At 41.1% G+C, this 11,611-nt stretch overlaps 1 pseudogene; it reads right to left on the bottom strand.

Annotated features, from left to right (window-relative positions):
* Positions 1 to 1,139: 1,139 nt before the first annotated feature.
* LOC135707815 (uncharacterized) overlaps positions 1,140 to 11,611 on the bottom strand; it is a 32,217-nt pseudogene continuing 21,745 nt past the window's right edge.

The following is an 11,611-nucleotide window of genomic DNA, read 5'->3' as shown; positions in this document are numbered from 1 at the left end:
GGAAAAAAAAGAGTTCCCACCCTAGTAGCACACTTGTCGCAAATCGGTTGTGGAAACTCCTATACGACTTATTCCAGTCATAAACAAGTTTCTGCAACTGTTAGTATCGGACATGTGCTACTCGGGCATATTCGGTAACTACAGCCGTGAACCATAGTTCAGGGTGTATATTTGAGAAAATTTTGTTCTGGATAGTTGGCCGTGATTTTTAGTTCACGGTCCGTTCCCGTTTTCGGGAACGGATTTTTTTTTCCGAGGCTGCTTCACCGTTGAGGTGCTCGCCATAGTACTGCTTCCACCTCTCAATCACCTCACACTCGTTCAAGAGAAGGTTACCGTCCAAGTCCTTGCACATATCGGCTTGCGGCACGTAGCCTTTGCGCGAACTATTTATCTTCTCGTAGAACTTCCGTGTGTCGTTTACGTGGTACAGATTTTCCATCGCCTCGCGATCTCGGTCTTCCTGCTGACGCTTCTTCCTTCGGAAAACCGAGTTTTGTCTGTTCTGCGCTTGTATGTATCGCTCCACATTCAATCTCGTGCGGTGTTGCAGCATTCTCGCCCGTGCTGCATTCTTCTCCTCTACTAACAGTTTGTATTCACCGTCAAACCAGTCATTTCTTCGGTCCGGGATTGCAGTACCTAGTGCCGCTGCAGCAGTACTACCTATGGCGGAACGGATGTCCCTCCCTGGAGAACTGCGATTTGAACCACGTAGTAGGACGAGAGAATCCCACTGGCATCATCTCCAGAGGACTTCCAGCTGAGGACTTCATACAGTGTAAACTGTGGTGGGAAGGTCATTTATGGCTTCGAGGAAAAAGGGAATCGTGGACAGTTCCAGTTGACGCAAGTGTTGATAACGAGACAGCCAAGGAAGCAAAGAAATCGTCGCTTGCAGTCGCTTCTTCTTCTCCATCATTCGTCGAAGAATACGTAAGCAGGTTCTCCAACTACCAGCGTATGCTACGCATCACTGCTTATTGGCGGCGGTATTTCGAAAACCTTCAATTATCCAAGGCCGAGCGAACCGTTTTATCACCGCTAACAGCAGCCAAACTCCGTAGCGCCGAACTAGTACTCGTTCGACTTGTTCAAGGGGACAGCTTTCCTGTGGAATAGACGGCACAGCAGGCAAATCAAATGGTCTCCTCGAATTCACGACTTCGCTGGTTCAATCCGATGATTTCTCCTGACAACGTTTTACGCATCGGAGGACGATTGAGTCGTTCCGCACAACCGTATGATTCTCGCCATTCTCGCATCCATTCACGATACTTCTCGTACGTTGTCAGCATGAACGCCATCAGCACGCAGCTGTACAGCTGCTTACCAACACTATTCGGCAGTGGTTTTGGATCCTGGGCGACAGAAACATCACTCGTCGCATTGTTCACGGCTGCGTCACCTGTTTTCGAGCCAAACCGAAGGCAGTCGAGCAATTCATGGCTGAACTTCCAACTCAGCGTGTTACTGCTTCGAGACCTTTCTCCGTCGTCGGTGTTGATTTCTGGGGACCAATCTACCTCAAGTCTTGACACCGCCGAGATGCACCTCCGAAAGGTTACGTCGCAGTATTTGTGTGTTTCAGCACGAAAGCTGTACACCTGGAGCTCGTCGTGGACCTTAGTACCGTCAAGTTTTTCCAGGCTTTCCGTCACTTCGTATCTCGTCGAGGTTTGTGTTCAGACGTCTACAGCGACAACGGTAAAAACTTCGTTGGGGCAGCGAATGAAATCCAGAAACTACTACGCGCCAAAGACTTTAAGCACACTTTTACCAGTGATTGTGCTACCAATGGGATTCGTTGTCACTTCAATCCGCCCCGTGATTCGCATTTCGGAAGATTATGGGAAGCTGCAATCAACTCTGCCCAGAAGCACTACGTCCGTGTACTCGGAGATCGTAAGCTAGCCTTCGACGACATGGAGATACTCTTAGTGCATATTGAAGCCTGTCTCAATTCACGGCCGCTCACCAAACTATCCGACGATCCGTAAGACTTACAAGCCCTGACACCGGGACACTTTCTGATCGGTTCGTCACTGCAGTCCGTCCCAGACGCTTCGCTACAACCACGTAGTAAGTGGTGCAAATCGCCTGTACCACTGCACAACAATCAGCTCGTAGTCATCGTAGACGTGAACCAACCACCAATGCGCTGGGCCACTGCACGAATCCACGATCTACTCCCAGGAAAGGACGGCATAGTATGAGTAGTCAGTCTGCAAACTGCAACCGGATGTCTCACTCGTCCTACGGCACAAAATCTGCGTACTTCCAATACCACCATCAGTCGACGATCAGCCATCAACGTCAGCAGCACTACAACCGCAGTCGGGCTAGAGGTTTTCTTTGTGGATCAACCTGGCCAACAAGTCGCTGAGAATAATTCAAAATACAAGGCCCACAAACTACAAGGTCCAGGTAAGGACCTGTCTAATCTCTTAAGCTCTATTGGGAAGTTCTACCGGGTTTTAATTATTTACATGTTATCGAGATAATCTGGAAGCCGGAGACTTCATAAATGGTCATTTCTTCCGGGAGCAGGATGTTCGATACCGAAGTGACCACCTCGCCATCTGAATGTCGATCATCAACGGACTCCCCACTGGTCACTCACCGTTGATCACTGTTCAACAGCCGAACCGCAGCATCTCCACCACTACCTACTGGAATATGTGACGATCAAATGGACCGAAACGATCGATCGTATATTGAATACATTTCAGTGTACCTGGAGCCATACACTAGGCAATAGCATGCCGGAGACGTCCGTCGCGTGTTTAATTTAATTTGTTTATGTTCGTGAATGTAGTAATTAATATGAATAAAGTTATTAAGTTAACATGTTAGTAATAATAAAATAATGATCCGGAGAACACCCTACGCTGCATCCTTCAACAAATCAACCTGTACAACATTTTTCTCAATTTTTTTTCTGATTACGGACATTTTATTTAATATATTTTTTTTAATTATAGAAAATCATTAAAGAAATTCCGTTTCATTCTGCGGAATTCCGCCCGCAAAATTCCATTCCGCTTGCGTGTTGCATGTCTTCGGAAAATTCGTTTCATCCATATTGTTTCATATCGACAGAAAAAAAGCATACCATCTGATACCGTTACTTTTTGTTTTATAAGCTTAAAATAGGACTTTTAAACTATATAAATAAATCGTACATCAGCTTTATACTGCAAAAAGGGGGAATAACGATAAATGAAAATTTAATATAAATAATTTAATTTCAAATTCAAAGATGAAGAAGCCTTTGGCCAATTCACACGAAATGTAACATCAAATGTAACACCTTAATCAATGTAAATAAAAAGTAATTTCACTGCTTCCTCAACGTCAACATATACAAAATCGATTTATTTCAGTATTTCATTCTAAGCATCTTTACACCAATGTCTTGATTTATAAAGGTAACAGATAAATATGTTGTGTAATAAATGTAGCAAAACTGAAAATGTATTATCCAACTGCTAAGCCAAATCAGGAAGCTAAAAATAGTTTCAACACATCAAAACATTGAAACTGGCTCAAACACACGATTCATCACCGAAAGCCAGCAACAATTGAAATTCAAAACGCTTTTCCAGCCTCTCTGACAGACAGGCGCTTTTGATGAGTTCCGAATTATGCAAGTCATCGAGACGCTAAAGAGCAGGTAATTGATTGAAAACGTTCCCCTTTTGGCTTTGGCTCTTGTCGTAACATTCGGGACGAGTTTGCTTTCGGTTTCTCGATCTTCGAAACGGGGAATTGGCCTCTTTCCAGAGCCATCGAATATGCGTGGTCCGGCGAAAAGATGGAAAGCCGTTTTTGTTTTCTGAACTAGAAAAAGATAATATTCTCATTAGACGGATCCTGCGTGAGCGTTTTTCTGACGGCCGCAAGAGCAAACATTAGAAGTGGCTCGATGTGGTTTTGTCCATTATTCGAGGCGAACGAGAGTGAAAAATGAAACATTCCTGACGTATGTTTACCCGACTACCACCGCCAAGTTCGGTCCTTGAACGGAGGCCTTCCTGGAAAGTGTGGACACAGGTTTGTTCTACTGCTCGGGAACCGCCTATCGTGCTGTTGTTTTTGGTGGCTCTATGTTCCTTCAGCTAGCCGGAGTGTAGGAACGATGATGGCGTATCTCTTTCACTTAATCGCTGCTATGCGCAGGCAGATGTAGGCCTCAACTGAAGCGCACTTCTCACCGACGTGCCATCTGATGGATGGTGGTCCTGGCGGCTGATGAGGACGACGACGATGCTGAACATGCCAACAGGCGCTTATGCCCCAGATGAGGGCATTCGTTCTGATGGAATGACAGTGCATCAAGAGAATAGACCACTAATAGCTTCGATGAGCCTTTGGTCAGTGCCGGGCAGTAGGTGTGCTTTGGTTGGACTGACGATGGTGTTTAGTGAGTAGCTTCTGTTGATCACTTGCCTCTCTAGTTAGAACCTGAGTGAGGATAATGATGACAATGTTTTTGCTTGCTCGTATGTTGTTGTATGCTTTGGCCGCCGTTGATAATTTTACTACGGAATCAAGGTTGATGTACATGCATCAAAAGTCAATCTGAAGTCACACGATCAATTTTAGTTTGATGATGAAGAATCTGTATAAATTGAACGGTTTTTATTATTTAGACGCATTGAAATAAACTAATATGAAATAAATCATACTTTACTAGAGAACACCGCTTTTTGATTATGTATCCTCTTCTCTCTATTCTTCATGGCTATTTCGTTTAAACTGAAACCTTACACTTAGCTTAAATTTAGTGCTTTTTAAGCACTTTCACAATTAATAGCTGAGAACATTCCTTATCTTATCACTACTACAAGCGCATAATATGGGGGAAGCAAAAACTCAATACAAAAAATGTCGAGGTCATTTTCAACAGCGCGGTCTACAACCTTATTCCATCCATCACATTTTAAGTGATCTAGTTGGTGTGTTTGCAAAATGCTTGAATTTCGATTTGGTTAGATATCTTCCAATCGATGTATGTTCAACGCATTGTAGCCTAAAATTCAAATGAAATAAGTAACTTTAAAAATCATAATGCAAACAGATTTTTCCCAAAAAAAAAAAGTGAATTTCTTCTGCATATCTGAATAATTATCAATAGGTGAACCCAAATCACGAACCTTGTTCAACAGATATTTCTTTCTGAATGAACTGGATCCCACAACTGCCTGCCGCCAGAAGCATTTCGTGCTACGTTTGACCACGATTCCGAAGCCCCGTACTTCTTCTTCCCTCTTACATGCAGCCAAAATTCGCCCGCGGGGATGCACAAAGCTTGCAATTTCAAACATTGGTTTAGAGATTTTTTCGCCATGTACATTATACCTTCCACCTCAAAATGCAGTACTAAAACAACTCACCGATCGGACGAAGGTAGGTAAATGAAATTCGATAAAAAGAGCACCAAAAACAAAATCAAAATCACGGTAACTGCATTTTGCTCATTCCTTTCATTCACTTTCGCTGGCTGGCTGGCTGACTGGCTGACTGGTAGGATCTTCTCCTGCACACTGCCGTCGTAGGAGAGAGACGAAGAGCGCAAAAAAAGTGCATCATTCAAGTTGCATCTGCAATGCCCGGTAGCAGTCAAACGTCGCTATCCAGTCTCATCGACAATAAATTTACAACGGACATCGTACTTATCGAAGGCTCGTCGTTTATCTCCCGTTTCACGGCTCTTTCCAGTCGCTGGTACCCGGTGGATGATGGGTCGGTGTTTTGGTTTTTGGGGTAAGTATCCCATGCTCGCCTCGTCGACGTCGTGTACACCGAGACAGAGGATGCGCGCGATGGTGGCAAGCCTACGCCACAGGGGAAAAAGTTGCGATCTCGTCGACCAGTGCCGGAATGAGTGCGAACCCGAGTAAACTGCGAAATGGATTTGCTTTTGATTGAGTATTATCAGCAGAACCAGTGTTGCGAAAATATCAAAAAATCAAATCTCACCAATGCCCAAGATCACGCCTGATTTTCGTAGACAAAAATAAACAAGCATATAGGTGTGGTTGATTTTGCAAGCTGTGATATCGCAGCTCGGAATATCAAGCTAACAAAACTCACCAGCTGCAAATCTCAACAAACTGTGGTGAGATTGAGTTTAATGATTTTTGCTTCACACCCGAACGCAACCGACACTTCCATAACGGCTGGCAGCAGTCACTTCGTGTCTGCCATCGGTGAAGAGAAAAACGAGATAGCCTCATTATACCTTCCCCCTCAAAGAAAACGAGCAACGGAATCATTTTTTTGTCTAGTCAACTCTCCGCTTGATTTTTGCACGTTGTGAATAGTCTCGCAATATCAAAAGAGCTTGTAAAATCAATATCAAGCATGATATTTTGCTCCAATATCACGCGTGATATTGAGAGCGTATGAGAGTGAAAAAATATAATTTGATTGATGATTTTGCCAACACTGAGCAGAACAATAATACAAATTGGTGGCCCAATGGTGGAGTTGTGTACAAGATACGACCACATGGTTGACGTAGACTACGTTCAGCTGTTTAGTGAAATTTTCGTGCATTTTTTAGATATTGATATAAAATACAGTAGAAGTAACCTGTGATTTCGGTCCTATGTACATATTTTGGATTTCCTTGTTAGTAAAACTTGGTTAAATTCAGATCCTCATAAAAATACGAATACATATTCTATTACAATTGATTCCTATCAGATACAATCAGATAGGAAGGCAAGACTTTCTTAAGGTGATTACTTGAAGCGACCAAAAATGGCCGTCATGATGGCTGATATTCCTTGTCACATAAAGATTTCTAGAGCAAAAATCATAGACTCTGTTTTGACATCACACGGGAAACAATCCGTTCCGAAATTCGTCAACCTCCAGTCACGATTTTCGGAACAACTAAATTTTTCGTTTACGAAAGTACACCATGAATAAAAATCATGAAATCGTGAACATTGTTCCACAAAATAAACGTAACGCCTGCAAAGGCAACAAAAGTCATTCGGAAAATCATGATCTAGTTCTGGCAAACGTGATTTATGTTCATTAGACTGATGCAAAATTTGAAATTTTCGCTCCACAGTGTTCAAACGGTATAACATCGGGTCCTGATTAGCCTCCGAAAGTTTAAACTCATTTGATAAGAAACTGACTTCACACAAACCATTTGAAGTTTATATGAAAATTACTATGGGAAAACAAAACTTTTTGTTCATTGTCTTTTAACCTTTTTACATATAGTACTGTTAACAAATTCTACTGTTATTCTTATGGGAATTTTCATCAGCTACAACTTTGCAGCCAAACGTCAAATTAAATAGTTATTAATTGTTTAAGAGATTGATAATCTTATGGCAGGATTAAGCAACTGTATTGTGAACAACACTGTATTCTGCAGTGTGACATAGTAGCCATGGTTTTTGTCCTCTATTCTACGCGCCATAAACACCAATGTTGCCTGCTGAACAGATGATTGAGCATGATCATAAGACATCAGTGACTTGAATCATTAATAACTTTTGTTCCTTACATTTGATCGAAAACTGGTCTTCAACAAAGTTGTAGCTGTAAAAAATTTCAAGAAGCTTAGCTATCATTTTCTAAAGTAGAGTGAACTGGTGAATTTTGAGATACATATGAATCGAAATCATGGTTTCTCCATACACCGTTTGAAAAATTCATGTAAACTTCTGCGATATATAGCGCACATAAAATTAACGCTAGATTTGGCATAAATTTACACGATATTTCGTGTAAATTTAAGAGCAATATCGCTTAAATTAGCAATATCGTATGCAAGCTTGTAAACGATTTCCTTGTTTATGCCAAGTGTAGTTCAAAATTAAACGAAGGGAGATTTTACGCGATAGTGAAAATTCAGAATTTTTTTCTGTGTAGTAATTTCCATATAAACTTCAAATGGTTTGTGCCAAGTCAGTTTCTCACTAAATGAGTTCACATTTTGGGAGGCTAATCAGGGCCCAATTTGGAACCGTTTTAACGCTGTGGAGCGAAAATTTCAAATTTTGCATCAGTCTAATGTTCATGCGTTGTGATTGATACCGTGAACCTTGTTCTCGATATTACCATTACCAATAGTTTAAATGGAGTGAGGAAGTAGAATGAAAACAACGGAACCCTTGATGCAGGTTTTACCCGCATCCCAAACTGGCAGCAGGTATCTGTCCAGCAGATGGAATGAACACACTTTCAGCCGAGTTTTCAGCTCAACAAATCAACACCACCTTCGACTTCCATCGGAGCAGCAGGAGCAAGAACAACGGATGCGTTCGGGGATTCTTTTTCTTCGAGGACGGCCAGTATGATGACATGTACCAGTCACTGCCATTGTTCCGGACCACCATTCTGATGATACGGCTCAGCTCACTCAATAATAATCGAGACCCTATTCTCGACGGATCCAAGCACTCTATAAGAATAAAATCAACAACAACTGAAAATGACAGCTGCAGCATTGCATGTGATCCAAGTTTATAATTTCAGGAACGAAAATCTCACTTATGGGTTCATGGATCACGAAATCATGATTTAATTTTGTGTTTTCCGTAGCGTTATGAAATCGATGGTCGCGCTGAACAGGCGTGACTTAAGTTCATGGATTTGGGATTTATTTCATGAAAATGTTATTTACTCGATCACGTTTACAGGAACTAAGTCATGAATTCAAATGAACTAGCAGTTCATGCTTTTGTGATGTTGCGTGCATTCATGAAATTGGAAATCCTTGTGTAATGCACTGCAGCAAACGCGAAGTTCCAGTTTCGTTGTTGTATGTTTTGTGACAGCTGATATTTGTGCTCTAGAATTTTTTATGTTGTAATGAGATTGATTGAGATTGTCAAATAAATTTATTTTAAATCTACTTATCTCCTGTTCTCGAGTATTGCTTCATTTTTGCATCTTTTGCTTGGCCATCTTCAGTTTTTTTTCAATAATTTATATATCATGACTTGTGATATGGAGTATGGCATATTTTCTGATTATAAGTAGCATGTGCCATTCTGGACACATTAAAAACACTGCCATTAACTTTTCAAAATTTCACAGTAACCATTGGTTGTCAGGATAAATTCATTTGTTTACATCATGGCTTCACCGGAGCAAGCACGTCGTGATTCAATCCCGCACGCTCGAAACAAAAATCCCGGTCGATCCGCTCCTAGCAGTTTTCGATAAAATTCATTAGCAGGAATTGTGTACCTCGGTTAACCGGAACAGTGCCCCGGAAGAATGCAAAATCAAAAAGAAGTCAAAATTTCCCAATAAGTTTCTTGTCTATCAAGCAATCTGCTGTAGTGGACTGAAAAGCGAAACTTTCGTTACTTCTGGGACCATGAACCAGCAAATTTACCAGCAGGAGTTCGCAGACTGATAAAATTTCACAGATTGTTTTTATGTGTCCCACACATGAATTTTTGCAATGTGAACAACAAATCAGGCATAACATTTGATAACGGCACAAAAGTATTTGTAAACAAACTTTCTAAGGACATTTACACGCGAACCACAGTACGCCCACGCAAACACTAACATGGCACTAAGAAACAGTCTTATGCTGAGACTTCCCTTTCGTCGCACGAACTACGGAATGAATGGATCAATAAACGGACTGCAGTGAGTTTTCAACAGAGTTGCCTCAGTGTTCGATTTTCACGTACCACGTCAGACGCTTCGCCGTAGTTTCACCTCGATATTTTCGGACACAGGTAACCGTGAATAGCAGTGTAATGTTTAAGTTTTAAGCACAGACAATCATGTTGTTTTTTGTATTACTTAACATCATTGGGGCTTAGCCTGTTGATGGAATCAATTAAATAAATAAACATAAAAAAAAAGTTGACAAAAGCTAGTTAAACACAAAATTCAATATTTTTTCTAGATGCATGAAACTTAAAATATATATTCGAAGCTTGCAGAATTTGGGGGGGGGAGGAGGGAGTTACCACCTCTGGCTACGCATATGCCCCTATCATTTCTTTAAACTTTTTTGGATGAAAACCAAAATTTGAACCATATTTTTCGAACAAAATTTGTAATATTGTATTTCAAAAATTACATTGTATTTGCTCATTAATCTATGTGAACTTAATGTTTTATCGTAGTACGAGTTGATTTGATGCTTAGTTTTATTTGGTTTAAAATTGGTAAGTTAATACGTGTGTGCCATTTTTATCGAAAAAACCCTTTATCATATCACATTAAGATATTCATATGTTATCGATTTCTGTTCAGGAATTGAGCAGCTTCTATCGGTCTCCCATATATTTCCCTTACAAACTTTAAAGTTCTCTCACAAATCCAAATCGCAACTAAATTCGGTCAAATTTGGCATAGTTGTTGACTACCTCAATAGAAATAGAAAGAGTTGTGAGGAGCAGGAGGTAGTGATATGCTTTTACAATTTGACCTACCCTAGTCCCCACAAATTCATGTCTTGTCCAAATAATAACTTCTACTGATCTTTTTTTCAACAACACATTTTTTTTCCTCGGGCATCTCTTCCCAACCCTTCAATGCAAAGGTATTTGCAGAGCATGATTTCAATATTTCCGAACCTGGCGTTCCGAGTCCCGCTCGTAGAAAAGGAGGCTGGTCTGGAACACTCCTCGGGAAAAAAAATGGAACATAAAATAAAACATCATAAAGCAGAACGAAATTGAAACTGCACCAGAACTACTCCATCGAACGCACAACGATGGGCCAAGTATGAAGCAAAGCCAAAAGGAACGAGTTCGGAGGCTAAAAATAATAAAAATTAAATGATTTATTATTTCTACTTGCACCGAAAGCAAACCAACGGTGATTCCGAAAGGGAATCGATAAATTACAGACGAGAGGGCCAATAATTTCCTGATCCCAAAAGAAGAACAAAACGACGGCTTGAAGTACTTGATCGGTGGTTTATTTCTCTTAAAGGACCAAAAATTGCCACGGAACAGCAGTGGACAAAACTGGCAAAGCAAGCAAATGCCAAATTTAGGCTGGCAGCAGATCCATTGCACTGGCCAAATGATGCAAGAGCGCATCGGCAGAGGTACAAATTTTGGTGTCAGAAATGTTGGCGAAAAATTTATGTGATATCACAAAACACCCAGAAGGTGAAAACAAATTAAATATTATGACTTTTAAAATGACGCTTGGCGTCTTCTTGGCCACCGGTGTGTACTGATGCGATCGCTCTTTTGCATACATACGATCTTTGCTCCTTGGAGTTCTCTTCTGGAAAGGAAGAAAACGGCACCAGAAGAAGAAAAACATGCAACGCCAGGCTTAAGATGCAAATCAGCGATCAAAAGATAGCACCAGGGCTTCTGTTCGAGACAATTCCAATTTGATCGATGGCACCTCGAAATTTGCATCAAGTGTTTATGTTATGACTGTTTTCGGTTCAAAGAATTTTTTTACGACCGCTAGCAGAATGTCGTTGACATCGCAGAAGATGCGTCACTGGCATGAAAATCTCCTTCCCATTTTCCTCCCTCATTAACGATTTACGATTTTTAATTCAACCCGAAATCAGTGCTCAACAACCTTCCCATTTATTGTGAATGAGATTAGGGGAAACGGGCGAAAAGAAAAAAAA

The sequence above is a fragment of the Ochlerotatus camptorhynchus genome, unplaced genomic scaffold, assembly GCF_037179485.1.
Source record: "Ochlerotatus camptorhynchus isolate MF236.1 unplaced genomic scaffold, CSIRO-AGI_Acam_v1.1 ptg000319l, whole genome shotgun sequence".
Classification (NCBI taxonomy): Eukaryota; Metazoa; Arthropoda; class Insecta; order Diptera; family Culicidae; genus Ochlerotatus; species Ochlerotatus camptorhynchus.
This window is presented reverse-complemented; position numbering and strand designations above follow the sequence as displayed.